Genomic DNA, 25366 nt, shown 5'->3' on the forward strand with positions numbered 1-25366 from the left:
GATTTAATCTGGTTTTTAGTCTGGTCCCCACCTGATGCATGGTTTGAAGTTGTCTAAAGGACATCACCAGTATGTCCTTTACTGGTACGACCATCACCGTTAGAGACCTGTATGTTCCATAAGAGGTTGGAGGACGTGTGATGGGCAACTGGAGTGAAGCTTCTGAAAGAAATGTGGTCCACGCACACCAAAACCACTTTGCATGCGGAAACAACAATGCAATTGGTGGGAGTCACCTTCAAAGTGCAGTACTGCTCTGAATTTGAACACCGGTAATACACATAGCCTAAGGGTTACTACTAGTACATGATGCTTTAAGTAATAGATGCCACAAATAGGACTTGAGAGAAAAAGGAGGAGAGAGGTGTCATAGAGTTGCAGAGATTTCCTGGCCACAATTAACTGTTAAATCACTAATAGGACTCCTCAAGTCCAGAGAAGAAATGCCCAGTGGGACAGGGAATGTGACAGATACCTATAAAAAAAATAAATCACAAATGACCTGGAGAAGGTGGAGAGGCAGCACTCTTTCTTATAACCCAAGCAACTGGAGGCGTTAGAAGAAATAATTGTGTTGTAGGTTCAAAACGAGCAAAGGGGGTGGCTGGTTGCTTTGCTTGCCTCAGCACATCCCTTGCTGCCAGGACGGTGGGATTTGGAAAGCCTCCCAAGGGACAGAGCAATTCCTCCTCTCCCCCAGACAGGCTTTTAGGCAGCGAGGACCTTTCACCATCCAGCCACCCTTGTGTTCCCAGGAGAAAAGTCAATATCCAGGCTCCATTTTAGGTGCCTGGCCACCCAACTAACAGCATGACGCCTGACGTTGGACTACGCTCTCAACAAACGTGCCCATGGTGCTGAATGGTGCTCTTTGCACGGGGAGGAGGGGGCACTGGGAGATCCCTGCAGCAATACGGAATGGCTGCAAAAAGCCATATCCTATTCATCAGTCGTGCGTGGGCACGTGGCTCTTCGTGTTGGCCACGTCAGAGGACCCGTAAGCCGAGGATGTTCTGCAACAGAGCAAGGAAGTGATGGGTCCATCTTACTCCCGCCCTGTATTCTCCTTCTCACACACACAGAGCCAGCCACCCACCCAGCTGAGCCTTCCTGCCCAAGAAATAAAGTTTATGAGGGTCCCTCTTCCCTCTGCCTTCCAGTTGAATGTGTGTTCCTCCACCCACGACCACACAGTGACAGCTGGACCTGCCCCTGGGCAAGGATGGAGTCACGGCTGCATTTATAAAGTGCCTTGTTCAAGGCAGTTATCATTTCATTTGTGCTTTTCTGGGTGTAAAGGGTACAAATAAATGATAATTTGGTGAAAATTACTGCTCATGTCTGGCTTGCATTAGGTGTTGTACCAAACGGTAAAAAGAAACACTCTTATTGAGAAGGATGAAAGAAAATGCTTTTTAGACGAGATAGAGAGATTGTAATCATGTTAGGGATTTGAGTGTACGGTGAGGAAGAGGTTTGTGCTTCCTCCCTGCTTGGTATGCAGGGTGTTATTTCCAGCCAGCATGGAAGAGTCCATGCAAACGGTATTTCAGATGGATGATTTTCTTTCTTTTCAGCCCCTAGTATTAGAGCACATTCAGATGAGCTTCCAATACATTCGGCAAGACAATACCATTCAAAAATACATTTTAAATTCATTACAGGCACTGCATTGTGGCATTCAAAAAGCTACACTGAAATGGGAATAAAACAGGATTAGCAAAATTAAACCTCCTTTGCCACAGTAACTTGCAGCACTTGCTTGTGGCCATATATACACAACAAAAAGACTAATAGAAATGAATTATAAACAAACACAAGTATTTCTCTATTGCACAGAGCTTCCACTGCTTCGTAATCCCCACAACACTGATGCTCGGTTGCTTAGAAGCTGCCGAGACTCCAGCAAGGAGCTGAAGGAGTAACTCCAGCAGGAATGCCATGGGAATAAGCTGCTAGCAAACAGTCTTGGGATACTTTCTGGCTGTAACCTGGTTACATTTTCATCTATTTTATCTTTCCTGTGAAAGTGCATGACATGCTTCCATCACACTAGGAAATTACTTCAGATGAAGGGTAAACAGAACTACAAGAGAGGTCAGGCGTCAGGCGGCCACCACGCCATCAGCAGGCCACCGCGCCAGTCAAATCGAGTTTGCACGGGGGATTTCCAAGCAGCACGAGAAGGCAAATGGAAATGTTTGTGCCGTGCATGCTGAGCTTGAACTTGCTGTGCTGTGAAGCGGCTGCAGAGCTACGCTCGAGTGCTCTCGCCTCGCTGGACCGGAGCTGGGCATCGCTCTCTGCATCGCGCTCTCCTGCTGCTGTCAAGGGAGCGGACTCTGTCCCGCATCCCCGGGACATCGCCTGCTCATCCTCTTCCTACGGGAGAACTCAAAGCACTCGAGAACCGGCACAGTTATCACCACCACCTGCAAACTGCTACGGATGCAAGACAACGGGAACATCTTACCCTGTTTTTTTTCTCTATCGTTAGTTTGCTTCGTGCCTTTGAAAACGCCACGACCAGCTTCGCTGCTTCCCAAAGACATTCGCGCCTTCCGTCTTCATACTGGTGGCCATCACTAATTTTTATCACGTAAACAAACTTTAACACGAGTATTTCTAGGCACACCTTGGTGGAGCTGGCATCTTATACGCCTCTCCCACTCTGATATACAGAAATATAGGTATTTCCCATTTCTAGCATACAGAGGCAGAGGAAAAGAAAGAGGACACTGAAGGAGATTTAAAATATCCTAAAAGAAAAGAATAAACCCGGCATGCAAGATTTAGGAAGTTTATTAAGTTCTTATCATTTTCTTTTCAGACTAAGTGAATAAAATCTTTATAAACAGAGTGTTACTGAGAAATAAATGCATTTTATGGGGTTCTTAAAACAGTGACACTGACAGGTGCATCTTTCAGGTTCTCAAAAAATTAAATAGTAGATCTAAACTTAAGTCCAATTGTAAAGAAAAGAGTAAATAATGCAAATGTGAGCTTTTCTGGATGACAGACACTTCTCCATCTTGCTTTGTGTCAGTCCTTCTGTCAAGGTGACCCACCCTTTAACTTCCCATACCGCTTAGGTTGTGATTTGCCTTCATCTTTTGTGAAAATGGGATATAAGTGCTTCTGAGAGAAAATATATGTACCAAAAATTATTTATTTCACATAAGATGGCACAGAACCAAACATGAGAGAGTATGAACAAAGAAAAAAGGCAATGGAAAAAGATACGTTTCTTCCTTGATCTGCACATCACGTCTTTACATTCATTTTATACAAATCACATGCTAATAGTATTCAGCCAAAGCCTCCTTGAACATGGAAAGACCTCCTGACCTTACACTGCATTCAAATTCCAATAATTTTCTGACAATTTTTCAGTTAAGTCATTTGAAGCTTGACCCTCACTTGGGATCCGCCAAACAATAATTAAATTAACTTCCAATTCATCTGCTAAAGGTTAATTTAGGCAAGCTACAAGGCTACGTCCCACCTTTCCCCCAAAAAACTCTGCTGTGACAGTATGCATGAGCTTGGAGATTCATAACACAACGTGGTTTTCCACAATTAACATCTCCTTTCTAATTTACTGCTTTTTTAGCTACACCGTAACTAAAAGTTGATTGAACGTATCTCACCTGAAGCAAAATATTTAACCTGTTAAAGACCTTATAAAAGAACCAGGTCAAAGTTGACACAATTTTAGTTAATCTGTTATTAATAAAATAAAAAGTACTTTTTAAAAAATCAATTTAAAGAGGGAAACGAAAGGAAGGCCAGACTCCACAAAAAGTTTAAGGCTTCAATTAGCAGTAAATTATTAATGGTAGCTCCTGTTTGTACAGTATAATGTTCACTTTTACCTCTTCCACTGTACTTCAGCTATACCTTGATGTTTATACAAATCAATCTCAGGCATCATTCCAGAGCCTGAATATTGCTTTTTTCCTGCAGTTCTCCCCACTTCTCATTTTCAAAGAAAATTTCAGCTCTGCTCCAGCCTTGTTTTACCTAAATAACTGTAAACTCTGTTCCACAAACTCCAACTCCCCAGAACCTGCAGCACCCTGCTTCACAAACCCATGCAGCCGGAGCAGAAGGGTCATCCTGGTCCTCAAACCATCCTACTGATACATCCATCGATACTCATATTGCCATCTTTATTTCTAAAGCACCCGTGAAGTGGTAGCTAGCAGCAAAAGCTAGGCAAGAAGCTTTTCTTCTATCCTGAGAAAACGTTTGCTATTTCAAAAATTCCACATTTGAAATGCACATTTGATTTCAGGCTTGCTCTCAGTCATGTCCTGGACCCTTTTTTTCTGGGAGCGTTTCCAGTGGAAATGAAGATGTGCAGTGAAGCAGCGGTTCAGGAACGCTTTAGCAGTCGATGTTACTGCACGCAGGCATGCCTTTGCTGATGTGAACCAGATTTGGGATGGCACGTCTGCATCCCTCAGGGGGTAAAGGCTTGCAGACAGCATCAGTGTCCTCCACGCACAGACCATCTTCAGAGGAAAGATACGCTGCATGGTTTTACTCTCCAGCCAAGTTTTGAATTAGAAGAGCTAGTTTAAATAATATTCGCCCCATTCAAGAGATGGCAACTTTAAGGGAATACATAAAAAGCATGATATGAAAATATCTGAAGCGTAGTCATTGCCTGATGCAATCAAGACGTTCAATGTACGAACACGGATGGCGTTGAAGTCAGCAGTAGAGCTAATGCAGCTGGTGATTAACACCACGTCATTTCTGTATGGTCTTTCATGAGGCTCTGAACGTGACTGAATTGCATTACTCATTAATTACACTGACGATGTATTTTCTTCATAGGTACTTCACGTCACGCACTTTCAGCAATCGGAAAGCGTTTGCGTCCGGCTAACGCCAAGGAGTCCCGGGGCTTCGGCAAAGAGCCGCTGTCCCCTGCCACAGGGGTGTTATCAGCTCGGACTACATCAACGGGGGAGCAGAGACAGGAACGGCAGGATGTTAACGACCACCATGGACCAGCGGTACGGCTCGCACCAGATGAAACCCGAGCTGTTCAGCTGAAGCTGACCCTGATGGAGGGAAAGAATTAAACCAACTGGAAATGCTGCAGAGCACGAGATCTCAATGCAGCACTTGACCTACCCAATCTCAAAGACCAGCAACGGGAAAACAAAAATGAGCTGGATGATTTGCAGTCCTACAGCATCTCTCATACAGATCCACCGCCAAACCAGGGCAGTAGCACCCAGCTGTTCACTGAGGAGACACAGGAGGTTGGCATGGGCTAGCTGGGAGTCACCTAGCCAAGCCCATAAGGAGCCACATTCCCATACCTATTGCCTCTTCTCCAATAAATAACTAAATAAACCCACATACCTTTCATTTGAGAAAAGTTTGACATCTATAACAGGAACAAGCCCTTGTGTCTTTATTGTATGAAAAATTAAATAGCTAATTTATAAGCACAAAGCAGCTCTTGACTTTGGAATTTGCTGATCTCAGACTGCCCAAAAATAAATGCTGAGGCAGGAAAAATCTTGACCTTTCGTTTGCTGAAGTTTATGATCTACTTAAAAGCCAGAGGATCCAAAAAAATTTGGTGATTCAATTATGCTAGATAGCATATTAAAAAATAATAAAGGAAATCCTTGCCCTAGCCTGAGAAAGTGAGAGACAGACAAGGAAGACAGGATCACTTGTTGCACTTGGTGCAACAAGAGGTTGCTCAGCAAGCCTGAACATGGCATGGCAAAATATCTATATATCCTATTTTTTTCATTAGGCAGAACTTATAAAAATACCCTTATGGACCTCAGTAAATGAGAAACCAGTTCCCCTATAAGAAACTTCAGCAATGAGAAAAAAAAATTATGCTAGCACAGCTGATGTTATATTAGCTTGTTTCCAGAGAAGAAAACGTCTGTACGCAGATGAATTCTGCGCTGTAAATTCCTGGCTTTATATCTGCAAGACTGATGGGTTTCACCAGCAGGTAACCAATAAATAAATGTATTTTTAAAAATATCTAACATATCTGTCCCTGTGTGTCCAAAACCATTCTCAGTAGTTTTCAGATGACTTCCTTGATACATTCCTATTAATTTCTTTAACTTGAGGCCTTGCTGACTTTTCCTTTTGAAATGAACCCTTCTGTACTCTTGTATTTAGTGCTCTCGTTCTGCCCTCCAACCGAGCCATGTCCTCCTCCAGCTGATTATCTCGATTCTTTTATCTTCACAATCCTACTTCATTGTGTTTTGCTGAAAAGACTTCCCAGGACATGCGGTTTGAAGACTCTTCTCTCTGCTCCTTTCTTTCCATGAATGATGGCTTGGAAGATTCAGGATGGCCATTAGGAAAAGCCTTTTGACTAGGTGGGTACTGCGTTACTGGACCAGGCTGACCACAGATTTGCTGGAGGTTTTCAGGACTGGTGTAAGCAAGGCCATGCTTGACCCAACCTGGGGCTGGTGGGGTTGGGCTGGATGGCTGCAGATGTCCTCTCAACCAGCATTTCATCTCTGGCTCAAAATAGTTTGTGCTGTAACTCGTTTCTCTGACCTCTACCTCCCTCCACAGTCTCAGGCTGTAACCTTCTTAGTGTCAGACGTAATCGCTTTCCAAAGACTTTGGATTCTTCCTGATGGCCTCCAGACAGAAGTTTCCTTGGCACTTGGTAGGACACCAGAAATCTTGGCGAGCTAGGGGGGAGAGGGTGGCATTCACACTTTTCCATTGATGGATATCTATACTGTAGCGTATCAGTCAAACAGACAATGTTAAGATGCCCCACAGGACCATGAAAATTTACATACCACATGAACACGATGCTAAGCAAGCACTAAATAGCATCTAACTGACATTTTTTATTAACTTTGTGCAGAATTTGACCTACCATAAAATTATTGAGGCTTTGGTTAGAAAATTTCCCTGGATTAAAAACATCTATCCTATAACATCACCCAGTCACTATAAAAAAAGCAAAATAATATTCTTAGTTATCTTTCTTATCTGAGACTTCTCGAGCTGCTTCAGACATTTCTCACAGTCAACCATTGCTCCTTCTCCTAAGAGAAGCTACACTTTAGTAGCAGACACAAAAACAATATTCATAAAAATCAATTTATGTTACTAATAAATATAAGCTTCCCCTCTTCCAAGCTCTTTCAAAATATTAAATAATCCATCACTACTGCAGCTTCATTTTACAGATGCCGAGAAGCCTGCAGAAGAGCGTTGAGATGATGGGCTCAAGGTAAGCAAGACTATACTGGCAGGACCAAGATTCAGCTCCCGAGCATCAGGCTTGCTGCCATCACTCTATTGTTTTCAATAGAGAAGACTCAAGTATTTAAGCATGTTTCGGAGATGGAGGCTCCCATCTCAAAGAGTTTAAAGCGTAATTTAAAAGTGGGATGTGGTCAGCTAGAGAAATACCAGGGTGGAAAAAGAGTTGAAGGTGACACCATTACAGCAAGCTGAGGATGCAGTCGCTTGCGGACGGCATATCCAAATCACGCCAGCTGCATGAACTCGTTTTTATTTCAGGCTACAGTATCACATTTTCTTTTCTTTTCCACTGGGTCAAACTAAACTGTATTAACCAATTTCTAACAGAAAAATTTCAATACCAGAAAAAGTCATGTTACCCTCAAAGACGTGCTTTAATTTACGTTTTGCTCCAAAATTTCCAACCACTACCACTAATTACCTTCCTTCAATTTTTGTAATTACTCCCCTCAGTATGGGAGAATCACTTTCCAACCATATCCTGAATATTGAAAACATCACTCCTTCCCACGCACTGCAATAGGATAAAGATCTAAATTTGTTTCTGAGTGGATTACACCGTACAAAGTTGACATACCAGAAATACAATATTCCTGGAATTAGAATCAGATGAAGGCAGAGATGTCCTTTTAATAATAGATGGGTCAGAATCCTCTCGGCTTTATTTGGTCAGCGTTCAAATCCACTGCACTGCAGGTTTTGACTGCGTGATTTATGACTTCCAGCCATGGTTGTTCCTCATTGCCCTCTAATGATCTCCTCCCAGGTCCTGTTTTCTGGTGACAGGCTTTCTTCTCCGGTGAAGACTGGAAACCCAGTGCAAGGTTCAGGAGCACAAGGACGATGGAGCCATCCTCCGACTCCAGCCCCATTCCCCTGGCAGGCAGCACAGCAAATCCTTCCCTGCCCTCTCTTTTCCTTTGCTCATGCCGATGCACAAAGACGGGGTATAGACACTGGGAAAAATGAAGATTAACAGTGCAAATGGAAGGGATCAATCCTCTGTAATAGTCCCTTCTTCCTTAAATATTTTGCAATCTTTGTTCTAAAACAAAGCTGTACCGGGGAAGACGAAGGAGAGCACAGGCTAAATCTGTTAGCGGAAAGGCAGCTTTGGCAAGAGGTCTGTTTATCATTCTCTTTTTGTAATTTCGTGTTGGCAAGAGGTACTGTATTAACGAGCCCAGGAGACTGAAAGTCTTTCCTACCCATAGGACAGGCAGACGCTGGCATTTGTTCACTCCGTTTGGAAGTCAATCTACATGGAAGAAGAACAACAACAGACCCCAGATTTATGCTGGTCTTAGTGTGCCTGGTGCTACTAAGGACCACTAATACCTGGCTAATATATGTGGCAACTTGTTACCACTTGAAAAATAAGTAAAAGAACGCTGTTAGCTTTTTCGGGTGAAAGCTGCCAAGTGACGAACAAACAGAACTTCAGAAAATGAGATACTCACAACAATCACAGGCAGAGCTCAGGCAGGGTTTTTACTTTCTAAGGAAATATGGGACAGTCTGGGCTAAAAAAAACAAAGAGGGATGCACACCCAAAGGCAGCAGTGTTGCAATTATTATTACAAGCCATCAAAATAAAGATTATTCAAACTGAAAATATGAAATTAAGTAGTTGATTTAAATTCTAAAGACTTACTTAATCACCTTCAGCTCTCAAACATCAAAGTGGAGTGGGAGACCGGGTGGTCTACAGCTAGCTCCCCTCCCCTGGCCCACAAAAGCTTTGCACTGCTTTGGCTGAAGGTTGAGCAGCACTGGTGGGGATCACCACCCGATCCCAATGTCCCACGCATCTCACCAGCTGCCCAAACCCAACTGCCTCCATGACCAAACTGTGCTGTGCTCCTGGGCGGCTGCGGGTGGGTGAAAGAGCCGACCTTCAGCATCCTCCCTCCCTATCAGGAATGCCTACCTCCTTCTGTGCATATGCCCTACTGCTCTAGTACGTATCCAACTCACACCATATCTGAATTCTTTACTACTTGGTATTTCTTCTATAGACTCTGAGCCTAAGCCTCTATGGGTGGATTCTGCAAAAATATGCGGTAAAACAACATATAACCAGCGTAAGAGAAAGAAGGTTTGCATCAGATGACTGTGATCAATCACTTGAAATCTTTAAATGAAGGCTACATATGTTTATAAAGCTGTACTAGGTCTCAAACACAAATTAAACATTCAATACAGGAATTACCAAAGGTTAGTAGCAGACACTATACAAGAGACAGGAGACCAAGATCTGTGAATGTATGATATGACTCTATAATGCATGCAATATGCAGTCAATTAACATATTCGTTTCATAATCACTGTAAAAACCAAGAATTTTTCAGCCTGCCATTACAGAGGATTTTGCAGTGCTTTTATTCACCTAAATACTCATTCAGGTTTCCAGTGAATATACCCAGCCCAGGAGGCCAAAACCAGGAATGCTTTTGCAGCACACACAAAGAAAAGGGCTGAAAGGCCACAGCAAGTCAACAATTAAGACTTTTCATAGATTTCCGGACTTTCCTTCCCAAACTAAAGAGTGAGAAGAGATTCAATGAAGTTTGAAGGAGCTTACAGCTTGCAGTTTATATCAGCAAAAAAGAATTGCTAAATCCCCAGCCGATGATTCAGGCTGGCCAGACAACCCAGCTTTGCTTTCTTGTTTTCCATCCAGGGGGGGCAGGGGATAAGGCCAGTTTGGGGATTGAATGGCACAGCAGAAACTAAAAGCAGAGCAGTCATCCCCTTCTTCCTTAAAATAACAGTGTATGCTGACATTAAAAAACAACTGAAAAAGTCTTCGAGGTCTCTCGGAAATGTTTAAAAGGAAAAGCTTACTCTGAAGCAGCTAAGCAAATATTGGTCTTCACACGTGAACATTTCTATTCACCTCAAATTGATTTCTCCTGTGTGTGAGGTCAAGGATATGTGGAGCCATTTGAACAACCAGGGCTTCAGCATCCGTGTGTAGGAAAAAAAAAATCCTAGTGTTTTGTTTAAAATATTAACGACGTGATACTCACGTGAATCCAATACGAGACAATACTCTCAGTATCTAAGAGTGAAGTAGGATTTCCAGTCGCAACTACCGATATTTTCGATAAAAGCAATACCAAAAAAATTAATACATTCAATTGTCGAAGGATATTACGCAACGTTAAAACTCAAGAGGGCATCAAGCAATGATATGATTAGTTTAATTCACTAATCTGTCATTCATATTTGTTTTGGCTTGAAGGATGCCGGAGATTCCACACTGAGAGCTACAATGCCTTTCAACATAGTAGTGATAAAAATCTTATTTTCTATCAATCAGTGTCCCCTTGATGCTAAAAAAAAGAATGTCTAAAAGTTTCCATTTGCCACAAAATGCCTTTATTTCATGTTAATCCCTATTGTAAGAAATCAATTTTGCAATTTAACAGATTCAGTGAATTTCCGTTTTTTAAATATCATCTACAGTCAACAGGTTACCCCACATCTTACACACATGTTGCCACCACAACTCGGAACATCTCTACAAAATCTGTTTCATTGTCAGCTTGCCTAGGCTTTCTGCATTTTTAATATCATTTCAGTAGTATTACAGGTACAAAGGCGAAAGTTTAACTGAAAACAGAATGTATAATCTCCGGGTAATGGCGTTCTCCAAAATACACTGAAATTAAACTTTAGCATCTACCTATGTCTTCACACCATAAATAACTTAACAGAAGTAAGACACGAAAACATACACTTGCTGCTGCCTTATGCCAAAGCCATCACGAAATCAAGCGCTTGTGCATGTCCAAATAGATAGTCAGGGGGGTATTACCTATGACCAATAATTTAATTAGTCTTAGAATTCAGTGCTGCAGCTATTTTACAACACACTTAGGTGTAGGCTTAAACCCAGGTGAGTTTAAGCACACAGAGATGTCTGTAGCCTCACAGCTTTACATTATAAACTCTACAGAGCAAAGTCTTTTGTATATTCTGCAAAGATCCTCGCATATGTTAGACAGTGATTACATGATTTACAGACGCACACCCCTTATTTATGCATTTTGAAAAAGAAAAAGAAAAAAAAATCAGGCCTTTGATTTGCAACCAATTTGTGACACATTTATTTTCATGCTGATAAGCATCATCTTTGTACATAATAACCTTTTTGCCATCATTCTTCATAACAATTCAATTCATATCTTAAATTAACTCTATCAATCATACAACAGGTGCACACCACCTACTCAAGAGATTTCCTTTCTCCAAATTTTTCTCTGCTCTGACAATGCCCAAATTGATATTACCTGTGATGAAAAACACAGCCTGGTAGGGGACTAATTTTGGTAAGATTCACTCTAGTTTTAAATGAATTCACAGTTTTGTTTTTACATGCTTGGAAAATAAACTCAATATTCCCAGGCAGTGTTTTGTGAAATATTGGGTGGCACGGCTTTTTTCTTAAGAAAGAACAGGAATCGAGTTCCTGGTTTCAGTACAAAGATTAATTCAGTTTTAAGAGACAATTTCAACAGCAAGGAAGAACGATGCCTGGAAAGCTAACAAGGAACTGGGATCTAGAAAGAATCAAATATATAATAAGCATAGCAAAATCCCCTGCAGCCCAGAAGGCAGCACACCCCGTTAGTAAGACAGAAACCAGGCTGGATGTGCATCCTCTGGAAGACCAGTCCTAAGACGCTCGACAATGTGACCGGCACAGAAAACAGAGGGAGAGCACAGGGCAGGACCTAAGTGATCTTCACATGGATTGCCAGGCAACACGGGCGAAAAAAAATGTCCTTGATGGAAAGAAGAGGAGGGCAAATTGTGAGAGTAATCATGACCTCTACGATCTGGAGAGCCTGGGAATATACACTTCATAAAGAACGAGCATTACACAGCAAGACACTTCCCCAAGGTCCCCCCTTTCTTTCTTTCTTCTTTCCCCCCCCCCAGATAGACTTCCTTCAATAACTATTCCTTTTCAATTCATAATATACACTTCGGTATTATATTTAAATATAAGTTTTATATTTAAATTTCTTTACATATATGAATGAATTTAAACAGAATGGTGCATGTGTGGAGAAGTCAGAGCAGAGTGCATGACACCTCATGAAGTATCTCAATATAAATTTCCTGGGCACAGGGGTCCCTGCATTACTGGGGCCATGCTTCCCCCACCAGCACCCCTCAATGTGCAAAATGCTCCCAGTCCAATTACAGAGGAAGACGGACAACATACGGAGAGGAAGATGCACTTCGCACCCCTCCATTTTCTCCAGAAATAATAAAGCAATAGTGCCTAGATTTAGATATCTGCACAATAGTGTCAGACTTTTCCCTCTAATGTGGCTGAAGGCTACCAAAATGTAATTGGAAAGCTTTCTAGGAGTGGCACTTTAATTTCACCCTTAGGCAATCTGTTTGCCACAGGCAAGCAATTAAGTGAATGTGTACCTTCAGCGTTTAAGCCCTTTGCAGAAGCAGCCCAGGTTTCCCCCAGCTAGCACTATTAGTTTTCAAATTAACATGAGACCACGCTGAGCGCATACAAAACCGCAGGTATTTTAGACCTGCGCGCCGCGTGGATGAGTAGAGCCTTTTTCACCTCTTGGCGAAGCTGCCATTGATGCTCACTGGTCTCACATCCCTTCTTTGTTCAGATCAGCCTACACAGAAAGCATCCGTAAAAAGATGAAGCATGTGCCTGCACCTCTACTGGTTTTTTTTATCTGATGCAAAATACTTGTTACTGGCTGAAAGAGAAAGAAAGGTATGATACTGAAGAACAGGAATGACAGTTTTTGAAGGATTTTATTCTGCAGAGAGAGGTGAAACCTCCAAGCATTTCCACTGGAGAACACCAAATCTTGGCAGAGGCAAAACATCTGTCAAGGCAGCCTTGTAGAAGGACCAGAGCAGAATATCAGGTGGCCAATGTCACTGAACTCTGCTCCTTCTCGTCCCTTCCAGCAGCACCGGCTCCATAGCTACGCTCCTGAGCTCTTGCTATCGGCTGACCCAGGACTTGTAATCTCCTTCTGCTGGAGTGTGTTTGATACAAATGCTAATCCTCCTGATTTGCAATTCACTGTTGCCATCTGATTTTGAAAATCTTATGCAGACATTGGAGGGGGGGAAATAGAAAACCGAACACGAGAGAGAACTGCTAAGTCTGTGCTGCCAGTTACTGGCAATTAAGAGGCAAGCAAAAATACTCATCAGCCCCTGTACCATCTTGCAAATCTGAGTCAACATCATTGACAAAGTCAGCTTCCCATGCCTCTCCGCCTTTCTGCATCATGTTGTGTCCAGCCTGCTTGTCTCCATCTCATGGCTATTGAATAATCTGCGTGAAATGAGTTAATGATTTCAGTCTAGATCATAGTAAATGGACATTCACATCCACAATGGGCAGTAATTGCCCCATTACTGGCTGTTAACAGGAGATCACACATACAATCAAATGACCCACCGACTGAGCCACAGCTGCCATGCAGGGAGAAAACTGCCACGATCCTGCCCCAACTCTGCGCGACATGAAGAGCGCTTCGTAGCTTCAAGGTCTGTAGATCCGGCACTGCTCACCATTAAATTCACCCTGCCCTCAACATAAGCGCATACAAATTGCAAAATAATGTTCAACCCCAATGGAGTTTCCTTCCCGCAGTGTGGACCACGGTTGAGACAGCAACCACCAGAAGCATCATGATGGACTCAACAGATGACAGTCCGTGCACGTAGCTCATGAGGAACTGTCCTCCACAGGTGCTATGTGGAGGAGGAGAGTCCCTAGAGGTCTAGAACAACCAAAATAACACACTTAAGTTCCATATCTATCATTTGTATTATTAAAATGTCAGGTAAGGGCTTCGTGACAGTCTAATGGCCAACTGGATATGGTGAATCTCCTGTACAGAATTATTCTTCTGATGCTGATTTATAAAATATTGTGACAATCTTAAAAATCCTGGGATCAATAGGAAAGCCATTTAAACTGAAGAATGCTACTTGAGAAACGCAAGAGGACTGGATTAGAAACGAAGAGGGGGAAATTACAGAGGCGGAGGGAAGTGCTACAAAATGCAAAAGCAGCAAGTAGATCTCCAAGTTCAAAACCAGGAACAGAGGAGGCTGAGTCAGAGCAGCTATATTTGGTATAAATCCAGAAGAATCATTCCTAAAATAGGTTAACAAAATACTAAGAAGGAGAAAAAGGAAATTCCATCTTGAATATAGAGAGAAAGACTTCATCTCAGAGAGTTTTAACACGGTAGGAAAAGCTCTGGGGTCACTAGCATCCAAAGCTAAAGAAACACTGGTGTAGCTGAAGCGGATCTTTGTTAAACATAATCCTGGAATTACAAAAGAGCCACATAAAAATACAACTCTATTTCCAATCTTGTAATCCAGTATTTAACACTTGCTTTCACTAGAAAAGAAAAAGCATCCTGTTTTTTTTTAAGGCTGTTCAGTGTTTTTTCAAAAAACAAAGTAAGGCTTCAGATGAATGCAGCACGAACTCTGGTGTTTTACTTTCCCAGGGGTAATGAGACTGAGAAAATATGTGCAGCCCAGGAAAGGTTTGGGAACTCTCAATATTCCCAAAAAGATGGGGCTCACAGCTGCTTCAGCAGCCTCTGCCCTGCAGGGGTGGCCTTTTTAGCAAGCAGAGGCTGCCGTGAAACAGCCTACAACCTCAGATCATCTCCTGCAAACCTCTTTCACTGCATGTTCTCCATATACATCACGCTTCATATCCTGCACGACTTTGGCAAATCACTTGATTATTTGGCTGTTAATTACAGCTACACTTCGCTTTTTTCTCAGCATCAGACTCCCAGCAATTATACATCTTATTCTGTTTTACTTCTGTTAACCTGATGTCTACCCCCATGTCCCACTTCCCAAGAGCCGGCTGGAAGTTGTGTGGCAGCTAGGGTGGGTTTAGCTCCCTCCTGACCAGCTGAGGTGATTTTGAGGTGATTTGGTTAATGAGGTGATCTGCTGGTCCATGCCTTATATATCCTACGTATATTCCTGACATAGGTTGTAGACTTCACACAGGTCTGTATAATTTCCTGACAGACCCATCACCAATCAGTCCAAAGACACCAACTACCAGAGGTTTCAGGTTAATCTAAAGCTGCTCCACACAATTAAACTAGCCCCAATTCCTGAACTATGTCATGAATCCTTTATTGGGGAGAACGTATGCAGTAAATCAAGAACACAGATCTCTGTGAAGCACACGCTCTAGTTTACCTGGAAGCTACAGGCCTGATGGAGACATTACCGCAAGAAGTCCCACAGTCTGGTTGAGAGAAAGCCAGGCTAAATGCATTGAGCAAGCCCTTCGAGCCTCTAAAAACCTATTAAATCTGTTCAGCGGGGAGGCCGAGGAAAGCCTCCCCGCAAGCGAAGCAAGGGAACACAACTGTCTGCGCCTCGGCAGCTCACCCACGCTCACTGTCAGGGCTTGTTCTGCTCCCTAAGTTGCAAACAAGCTGAAGATGAATCATTACGGATCCGTGGACTTTCAGAACAAAGGATCATTTTTCCAGCTCCAATCTTCCGTATCTTTTGGCTGGCTGGATGAGCAGTACTGTGCCAAGAGCAGGTATTTCACCCACAGATACTACAAAGACATTTACAGGCTTGGATTCAGTAGGAGGACAGTAAGAAGTGCTAGTTCTTCACTCAGCATTGCCCCGAAATACATCACGTTCCCATAACCAGCATGGCTTTTAATCTGTCTCCCAAAATAAACTACCCCATTAGGAGTAGCCAAGTTTCTGTAATTTCCAAAGCAGTTCTCAGTAGTTTCTTTTGGACAGTTTTGCTATAAGCGTATGAATGTTTTTAATTTGGTTCCAATGCTGTGAACAATAACTTTTTACTTGTTAATGTGTGGATTTGCACTGATCATTAAATGAGGAATGAAAAACAAACTAAATTGCACTTATTCGAGTTTGCATCAGCAGAGTGCTCTCCATCCCAGTACTGGAGCACTGTGACAGCTGTCACGCACAAACCACCTACCAGCTTTATGGGAGACAGCAGTCGAGCATAAAACAAGGCAGCTCTAGGGAGCACAACCTGCGCTCATCACCGTACGCTGGTACCCTGGCAGTATCGCAGCGGAGGAGATACATCCAAGGAGCAAAGGTAGCAGTCATGCAGGTGTCTACAGGCAGCTCTTCTTGGCCATCAGGGCAGCAGGAGCCTGACGAAACCAAATGGTGAAGGAGAAAGAGGAGGAGAGCTGCCACCAAAGGACAACTGGAGGTGGACAACAGCCTCTCCTACAGAATGAGAAACAACACATAGGGCAAAGATAGGCTGCAAAGGGCTTATGTGTGAAAAGATTGAGGAGAGGAGGCAGCAGAAGGATGTAAACAGAGGGATGACTTGGTCAAAGGACAATCAAGGTAATAACTTCTGTGGTCCAAAGGATAAATAGCAACTTAGAGTCCTCTTCCAGCCTACCACCACGATGGAGCACCACCATTAGCCTGTTAGCTAGCAGATCTGAAACTGAGTAATTTGGAATAAACAAACACAAACATTACAATTTCTTCCTCATGGGTACAAACACATCCTGCAACCCCTGTCCAGCTGAAAGGAGAAGTGTCACCTCCCTCGCGCTGGCTTTGAGCTAACAGACGTGACAAATGGGATTACCTGCCACTGTCCTATTTACAGAGGAGTTGGTAAGCTGAAGGTAATAACATGCACGTTATCATCCAAACAGCCTTGCTATAAAACCTACAGTCAGGTATCTCCTCGTAAGATACAAGTTCCACCTCTATCAGAAAAGATACAGAAAAAGGAAGATTTATGGTTAAAATACCGAATTCCATCCTAAGGGATCTGAGTTTAGTTCCCTGAGGTACCTCTGATTGTGAGATAGGGACGCTTCTTTCAAGAGATATTAAGAGCACATGGAACGGTACAAGCTGCCGCAGCAATTCCCTATGGATGTACCCGTCTGAGCTGCCAACAAACCTGGAGATCCACAGAGTCCCAGCCAAGGCTTTGCTGGGTTTTGTATCAGTGGTATTAATGGATGCTTCAAGGCTTGTAGCTGGCAAACACCCTATAAAGAGCTCCCTCACCTCCCGAAATTGCATATGAGCAGTTTGGGAATAAAAAAGGGATACTCTGGAAGAGTTTTGAGAGTGACTTCTGTTCCAGGGCAATGCACTTCCCCGAGGGTAAACAGCATTATGGAAAGAACAACTAAACTATCTTGGCCAAGGAGGCCAAACAAGGAGGGCTGGAGTTTTCCAGCCGGGTGGCCGGGATTTCTCCAACCCCACATATTCCTGGAGAATCTCAAGATCCAGAAAGCAGCTGATTACTCATCAAGCAATGAAACCATCTCTGTGGACCACTTCTTCCACTGCAGAGACACAATTAGCATCACCAGGAGGGGTGCCCACAGAATCTCTCATCACTATACCTGGAATATGAACTGGCAATGGCAACCCTTAAGCAACGAGGAAATAAAATTATTCATCTTTTAAACTGGGAAGAAAATAACCCCATTTTCCACTCCTTACTTTAGCAGTCTCAGCAGCTGTGGCTGCACCCAGACAGCCAGGGACAGAGCAACACAATACTAGTCATCGTTTTACCTGCAACAGGTGGGAGCGCAGCAGAAGCAGAGGGGTGATGAAGAAGACTCAGCAAAACGAGCTCGCTCTCTCCTGCAGCAAAGAGAGATATCTCGGGCAGCCGTGGAGGCTTCAACAGTTCCTGCTGGGCTCAGATGCATCTGTCAGCTTGTGGGAGCTAGTGCAGGTGACAAGGGGACAGACCTTACCCCTGCAACCCATCTTCTATATCCTTCTACCAGAGAATGCCTTGTCTAACCCACAGCTCCTTAACTTGCCTCCAGGAAAGAAAGAGAGACTGCAAAAGGGATTATACAGACTGCTGCAGGAACCTTGCTTAACCCCATCTCAGCACAATCACTCTGGACCACTGACTTGCTGTCCCTGTCTTCCCCATCCTAAAGCTGTACCCATTAGAAAATGTCTAGATGACTCCTGCATTTGGGGAGCTTGGGAGGAGATGTGTTTCACATCATTTTTCAGGAAACGCCTCCACTTTCCCTTTGTTCAGGTGAAAATATGAAATCCTCAGGTTTAGAGTCTGAGATTGTGCTGAAAGAAAAGATACAGCAGTAAATAAAATGGACCTGGGCTCCCAGAAGCTACAGCCTAAGCTGCAGGAAAGATGATGAGTTCAGAAAGCAGAAACTGAGAGCAGGAGATACAAATAATGTGTCTTTACTGTTTTCTGTTTAACACGGGTACAATTTCACAGCAGTGGAATGGGGTCTGGAAAAAAACCCCACAAAATCACTGCAGAGGATGCCACTAATTCTCCTGGACAAGGGAATAGGCTGTACGAGGCAGCAGTGGAAGCTCTGACTCTGTCTCAATTTGAACTCTCAAGCTCTGGATTTTGGTCCATGTCTCTTTCAAATGTTACACAGGATGCAGATAGGCAGCTCTGTGGTACGGAAGCAGGACGCAGCTCAATCTCAGGCTCAAGGCTTGTTTTCAGGCATCCAAACCAGGTGTCCATAGCCATTCAGCAGAAGCTCTGGTGGAACTTGGAGGAGCTCAGAACAAGGGCTGAAGCTGCTCAGAAATGGTATCCTAAGCTAAATCCATCCAGGAGTAGGGCATAGTTATTGCTTATTAAGAATGAAATGGTAATTGCAATGATCTCCATGAGTGCAGCACCAAGTGCCTGCTGCTCTTCCTATCCAGTACCAGCCAGGCAGAGGTTCTGGAGGACATGGAAATCACACACTTTACTAGGTCAACCTGAAGCAAAGGCATTAAGCATCCTTGATGATGCACTGAGAGCTCAATGGAGAACCATGCCTGCTCTTGATGAATCCCAGGGCAGTGCAAATAGGAATATATAAAAAACTAATGGTCAGACCAATGAAATGAGACACCAAAAGACAACTTAAACTGGCATCCTACCTCCAAAGGATGCCAGGCATGTAAGGACACATGGAAAGGACAAGCGTGCTGTGCTGCTCCCTCACAGAGCACTCCTCAACTCTAGCAAATTGCTCTTCACAGATTCCGTGAGAAAGAAGGATTCAGCAGCCCTTGAAGACCTTTTCTATGAACTCTTCCAGTCACTTCTGAACCAGTGCAAGCTCTTACCCTCTGCACCGCACTGGTGCTATGAGTTCAACTGCCGAACTACACGTATGCAAAGAACAACTCTTTTCTAACAAGCCTGCTGCCAGTTTCACTCAATGTCCCTCAGTTCTTGTACCGAACAGACAGCAAGGAAGGACCGATTGCTTGCCTTCCAGATACTACTCATGATTTTATAGGCATGCAACCTTCAAATATGTCAGGAGCGTATATATACTGCCATGCCTGCCACTATGGTATCCCTATGTCTATACTAACAGCACTTAAGTGTCTTCATAACAGACAGAAGAAGGTGGCTCTTCTCAGCCTGGAGAAGAGAAGGCTCTGACGAGACCTTATAGCAGCCTTTCAGTACTTAAAGGGGGCTTATAAGAAAGACAGGGACAGACTTTTTAAACTAAAAGAGGGGAGATTCAGGCTAGATATAAGGAAGAATTTTTTTACTCTGAGGGAGGTGAAACACTGGTCCAGGTTGCCCAGAGCGGTGGTTGATGCCCCATCCCTGGACATGTTCAAGGTCAGGTTGGACGGGGCTCTGAGCAACCTGATCTAGTGGAAGATGTCCCTGCCCATGGCAGGGGGGTTGGACTAGACGACCGCAAAAGGTCCCCTCCAACCCAAACCATTCTGTGATTCTAAGAACAAAGCATGACTAGATGCCTGCAAATCTGAGCACCCTATTTCCAAAGAAGAGATTGCATCAAAGAATATTTTTAGAGCAGTTTACAACCCAAGTTCCTTAGCCAGTAGAGAAGGGCATTCATTAAAACACAGCCACAGCAATATCCCAAGTGATCTTTTTCTCTTTAGTCACTTTCGCTCAAATTAAACTTCAGCCCCAGCCAGCTACTGAGCTCTCACCCAATAAGGCAAGGATTAGGTAGTCCAGTTATATTTCTACCCCAGCTGTCAACATCTCCACCAAAAGAAGCCTCCAAAAGCATGAGATGTCATTCTAGGAAGCACATCAACAGGAACCCACCGTGTGGACACATCCCAGCCTTGTTCCACTTGGTACCTCCTTCTTCGCCAAGCAAGGACAGACACCCTTCAGAATCGGTAGCAGCTGCTGCTGCGGTTCTCCCCCAGGGTTTATTGCTGAATTAGAGCTGCTTTTAGCAAGTTGCTCACAACATTTGTTTCTTTGTGAGCAATAGGAAGCCTTGTTCAGAGGTCAGTCAACAAGTATTATTGATCGCTTCTTACAGCACCCAAAACTCCACTAAACACTACACAATACAGATAAAAATAGCAATGAACTTTGTTCCCAGAAGAAAGAAAGAACAAACATTGCACAGCAAGGAGCAACAGCCCTAGGGCTAGTTTGTGCCTCATAAAGCAGACGGGCTCTAACGAATGACCCTGGTGCAACTGGGAGGGCCAGCTGACCCTGGAGCCAGCCGCCCGCTGCACCCTCTCCTTCCCTCCCCTGCTTCAAGGCAAGCACACACAAAACGCAGAGAACTTTTATTCCCCCTCCTTGTTTGCAATAACAGCAGAGCCCGCCGAGAGCCGAAATAGTTTATAGCTGGCGAAGGACTCCACAGCAAGCCGCTCACAAGGAAGGAGGAAACAACAGAGCTGGGAGGGTGCCCGTCTCTAGACAGAAATTTGCAGACAGATGCGAAGCTGCTCTGCTTATGCTCAAACCACTCCAAGCCGCACGAATGTCGCTGGTGCAGTGCCTGCTCCAACCACGGCGTTTGCTCCCAGGGCTGCACTAAAGGCACTGGCACGCTTTCGGTCGGCTCTGAGCACGGACAGTGCAGGCTCGCATTGGCTTGGGATCTCCGGCAGTGCTTCTCCTTGCAACCCGTCATCTAAAGAGGGACACTGAAGGAAGCAACAACCGAAACTTCAGTAAGATTACAAAACACAGCCTAGCATGGAGGTTTTGCCCTTTGAGAAGCACCTTTCTTCCAGCCTCTGTAATAGAAGTGCATCCTAAGGAAGAATTTGAAAGCCTTAAGAGCCGAGGCTTCACAAAATCATTTCAGAGGAGGCTCGCGGTGCCCAGAAAGCTGCAGGAAAAAAGCAATTTAAAGGTCACTTCTTACCAAGCAGGAGAGATGATAAGGCTCACCAGCCTCATCTGTAGAACAGAATAGGTGATGTGAACAGAAGCACAAGCAGATAAGTAGGTAAGTATAAAATAAAAAATAAAGAAAAGGACTCTAAGGCTCTGAGTTTGTGCTCCTGACAAAGAGTCTTAATTCACACCGAGACAGCTTCAGAACAGCACATCAACACTTGGCCCTCCCCGCTAACTGGTTTCCTTAGATCTGCTGAGCTGTTTGGGCCGAATGAGCAATTAGAGTATAAGAAAACAGATGGCTCTATTTGGCAACTTCTTTAAAAGTGTCATTTTGAGACTAGCCAGGTCATATCACAACTAAATTACTCCAGATTAACTGCTTTCAGGCGACCTGTAATAAAGAGATGAAACTATTCGGGCAGCAATCTCTAAGACTGCAAAACGGATTGCACCCTTTCAACTACCATCATATTTTATCATTAACAGCAGAGTCGATTATTCCTCATTAATAGGATCACAGAATCATAGACTGATTTGGGCTGGAAGGAACATTTTAAAGATATTTAATCATTGCAGAAAAGATGCAAGTATTTATATGCTGAATGCGTCCATTTCTTTTTCCCTTTTTATTCAAAATGCCAAAGCTTTTCCACATATGGAGAAAGACTGGTCTTCTAAAATGCCTTTGGGACTGAACAGGGATGTCTCTGGACAGCAGCACTGCACAGCAACCCCAGCTGAGGACTGAAGAAAGATGTGGATCGCATTCTCACATATAAAAATTGAATTGCTAGTCTAAGTCCGATCTGCAACCCAAGAGCCAAGGTGCCTGTCCATCCCTGTCCATCAGACATCCTTTGCTATGACAGTGGTGAGACACTGGCAGAGGTTGCCCAGAGAAGTTGTGGCTGCCCCATCCCTGGCAGTGTTCAAGGCCAGGTTGGATGGGGCTTTGAGCAACCTGGTCTAAGTGGAAGGTGTCCCTGCCCATTGCAGGGGGGTTGGAACCAGATGGTCTTTAAGGTCCCTTCCAACCCAAACCATTCTATCATTCTGTGACACACGTGTTCAACGACACAGTTGATAGAAGTTCTGGGGGTGAATCCCCGCTATCTCCATCTCCAACCGGTTTGCTGAGAAGTGATCAACAGAAGCTTACTCAATAATTCTGTTGGGATCACAAAATCACAGGATAATTTAGGTTGGAAGGGACCTCCAGCAGAGATCTTCTCCAACTTCTAGCTCCAAGGAGGAACATCTTCAAAGCTGTGTTAGGTTGCTCATGGGCTATCCAGCCAGAGTTTTAGCATCTCTGGCGACAAAGACTCTTGTGTACAGTATTAATACAATGGTTATACAATTAATTCTCGTTCTCTTCATAGGGATCTTGGTTCAGAGTAGAAAAAACAGAACAAAACACATACTAAATAAAGCTAATATAATCTGAAGACAAATTCAGCCAACAGCATCATTCTCCAGTTTCCAGTTTCAGAAATGAGCTATAATTTGAGAAAGGACGAGGCATTGTCAAGGCTTTGTTGGAATTTACTCTGCCTGATCCCTATTACCTAAAATTTCTACATTACATCCAAGGCATCATCTTGGGTAGTGTAATGTTTCTTTGTGCTTCACTGAGATGTCAGTTCAGGATAGCTTCAAAGTAACCCCCACACACACTGCGGCAGCCCCCACCCAGGCTGCAAGAGCCCCCCTACTTCAGAAGTATTAGACAGCGGTTTGAGCAAAATAAATAGTTGATGTTTTCCAGGATGAAAGCAGTTCTGATGACAAGTAAACACCATATTTTTTAACCGCTGCCAACATATGATTTCAATGTCCAATTTTAAATCAACAAGTACAATCTGAACTTCCAGCAACACAAAAAACATGAAGGAATTTTAAGCTGGTATTTTTATGTTCAGCAGTTGCCCATTTCATACAAACCACCAGAAAAATAGACAACACTACCCAAATTCATCTTTCATTTGCTCATCTGTGGAATGGGGCTGTAAGCCCATGGCTAATTTCAAACCCAAAGCTGCTATTTACAATTTAGATGAGAGTCTGGCAAACACACATTTTTTAAAAAGCATGAATCCTACTTTTGCATTTCAGTTTAATCATAGATAGGTCCAGTTGGGGGAGGGGTAACTAATTTTTTTCTGAGAGACAGTAACTGCATTCTATGCAAATTAATGTTTTCAAAATACTGTTATGGGCTACATGTGTGAATGAAGTCTGCAGTTTAGCGATGCCACCTCAGACAATGCTTTCTACCTAACCCGCTACCACCAGGCAAGTTCTGGCAACTTGTTTAATGCAGAACTAGAAGAAAAGTGGATTATTTAACCTGAATATAGCTATTCATAATTAGGTTTTAACTGCAAAACGAGTTGAAGATGAAAACTGCCTAAACCAATTTTAAAATGTAATTTCAAGAACATATTTACTTATGTCTTTTTCACTGTTTCAGTTGTCCAAGGCTAGAGTTTGCTGGGTCCCTATACCAGAAGCATGTCTTGCAGGTTGGTACCAAGAAATTCCAGGGGTTTTCTGGTTATTAACAGGGTCCGGCAGAAAGAAAATCTGATCTGACAGTTCCCTTTTTCACAGGTTACCTGAAACACATGTGAGAGAGCTGGGAGTTATTCTAGGAGAGGGATTTAACAGTTCTGGGAAAAAGGAGCCCCCAAAGGTATTCTACTTTTGGGGGGTTTGGGTTGTTTTTTTTTAATATATATATATGTGCTATTTAAATAGCTAGACACTTAGCTAACATAATTTTTAAAAACTGATCCTTCCTGTGTTCTAATTGCATTGGTAGGTTTGAGACATTAGATTAGTCTTAACGCTGCCAATGGACCATCACTTAGCGGGACTTATTAAAACATGATACTTAAGGGAAAACAATGTTTCACCTACATATTTTGCAATTTTCTACCACAGAAAAAAAAAAGATTCAGGCATTTACAAACAGCTGTAGACCACCCAAATTACTGAATCTTTTCCAAGTTCAGTAATAGCAAGGATAGATAATTTCTGGTTCTGGTATATCTGGTGCTCCATACCAGCATTATCTCTTTGTATAACCAGTCTGACTGAAAGACCTTTTTCCCCAATATACTTCTATTAATAATAATTTAAAAAATTAATACTTAACACTGCTAGAGTTACAGAAGGCATTACAACATCCCGCAGCTCAGCATTTTATCGGCAGTAAAAGACTTTGCCGGCCTAAAGCAAAAATGTTAGTACTGCAGCACTCACCTATCACCACCAGCGAGATCTGGCACAGCATTTTCCTTAGTTATTCTCATCACTATCGCTCCAAAAATGAGGAATTTTCAGGCAAAGTCAGGACACACAGTTCGATGGTTTAGGTTACCTAAAATTTTCCTTTTCTTTCCCCAACTTCCCCCAGATTTCTTTCACTATTTCCTCTCTAGCCAAGAGCAGCGGATGGAAATCTGCTCCACATCCACATGAGATAATGGTCTAATATAAGTGGAAACTATTTCCTTATACTAGAAGAAAACAGCCATCAACAAGACAAATAGGTGGAATTGCTCTTTTCTAAGCGTTTCTGGATGAGTAGGAAAAGGAAAAAAAATAAAATGTTCCGGCTGTCATTGAAACGCATCTGAAAGATATCATTTCTCCTATATCCCAGAATCAAACAAACTACCATTAAAAGCCACATGTGCTGTTCCTAACTTGGGAATATTCTACACTCCCTGTTTTTTTTCTGGATTTCTTATCTATTTTTCAATAGCAAGAACTGTCTTTAACATGAGGACTCAGAGGACTGAGCACGCTGTCAGTCATCTGTAAATTCTGCTAGCAA

The 25366-nt window shown here is 43.2% G+C and overlaps 1 protein-coding gene and 1 long non-coding RNA gene across 6 annotated transcripts in view; both read right to left on the bottom strand.

Annotated features, from left to right (window-relative positions):
• FAM168A (family with sequence similarity 168 member A) overlaps positions 1-25366 on the bottom strand; it is a 200685-nt gene that overhangs the window by 104187 nt on the left and 71132 nt on the right. The gene's annotated exons all lie outside the window — the stretch shown is intronic.
• LOC121232460 lies at positions 2787-8548 on the bottom strand. The gene is made up of 2 exons (XR_005930917.1): positions 7874-8548; positions 2787-5075 (listed from the first exon to the last, which is right to left on the bottom strand). It is a non-coding gene; the product is annotated as an uncharacterized LOC121232460 (long non-coding RNA).

This window comes from Aquila chrysaetos, chromosome 19 (assembly GCF_900496995.4).
Source record: "Aquila chrysaetos chrysaetos chromosome 19, bAquChr1.4, whole genome shotgun sequence".
Taxonomy (NCBI): Eukaryota; Metazoa; Chordata; class Aves; order Accipitriformes; family Accipitridae; genus Aquila; species Aquila chrysaetos.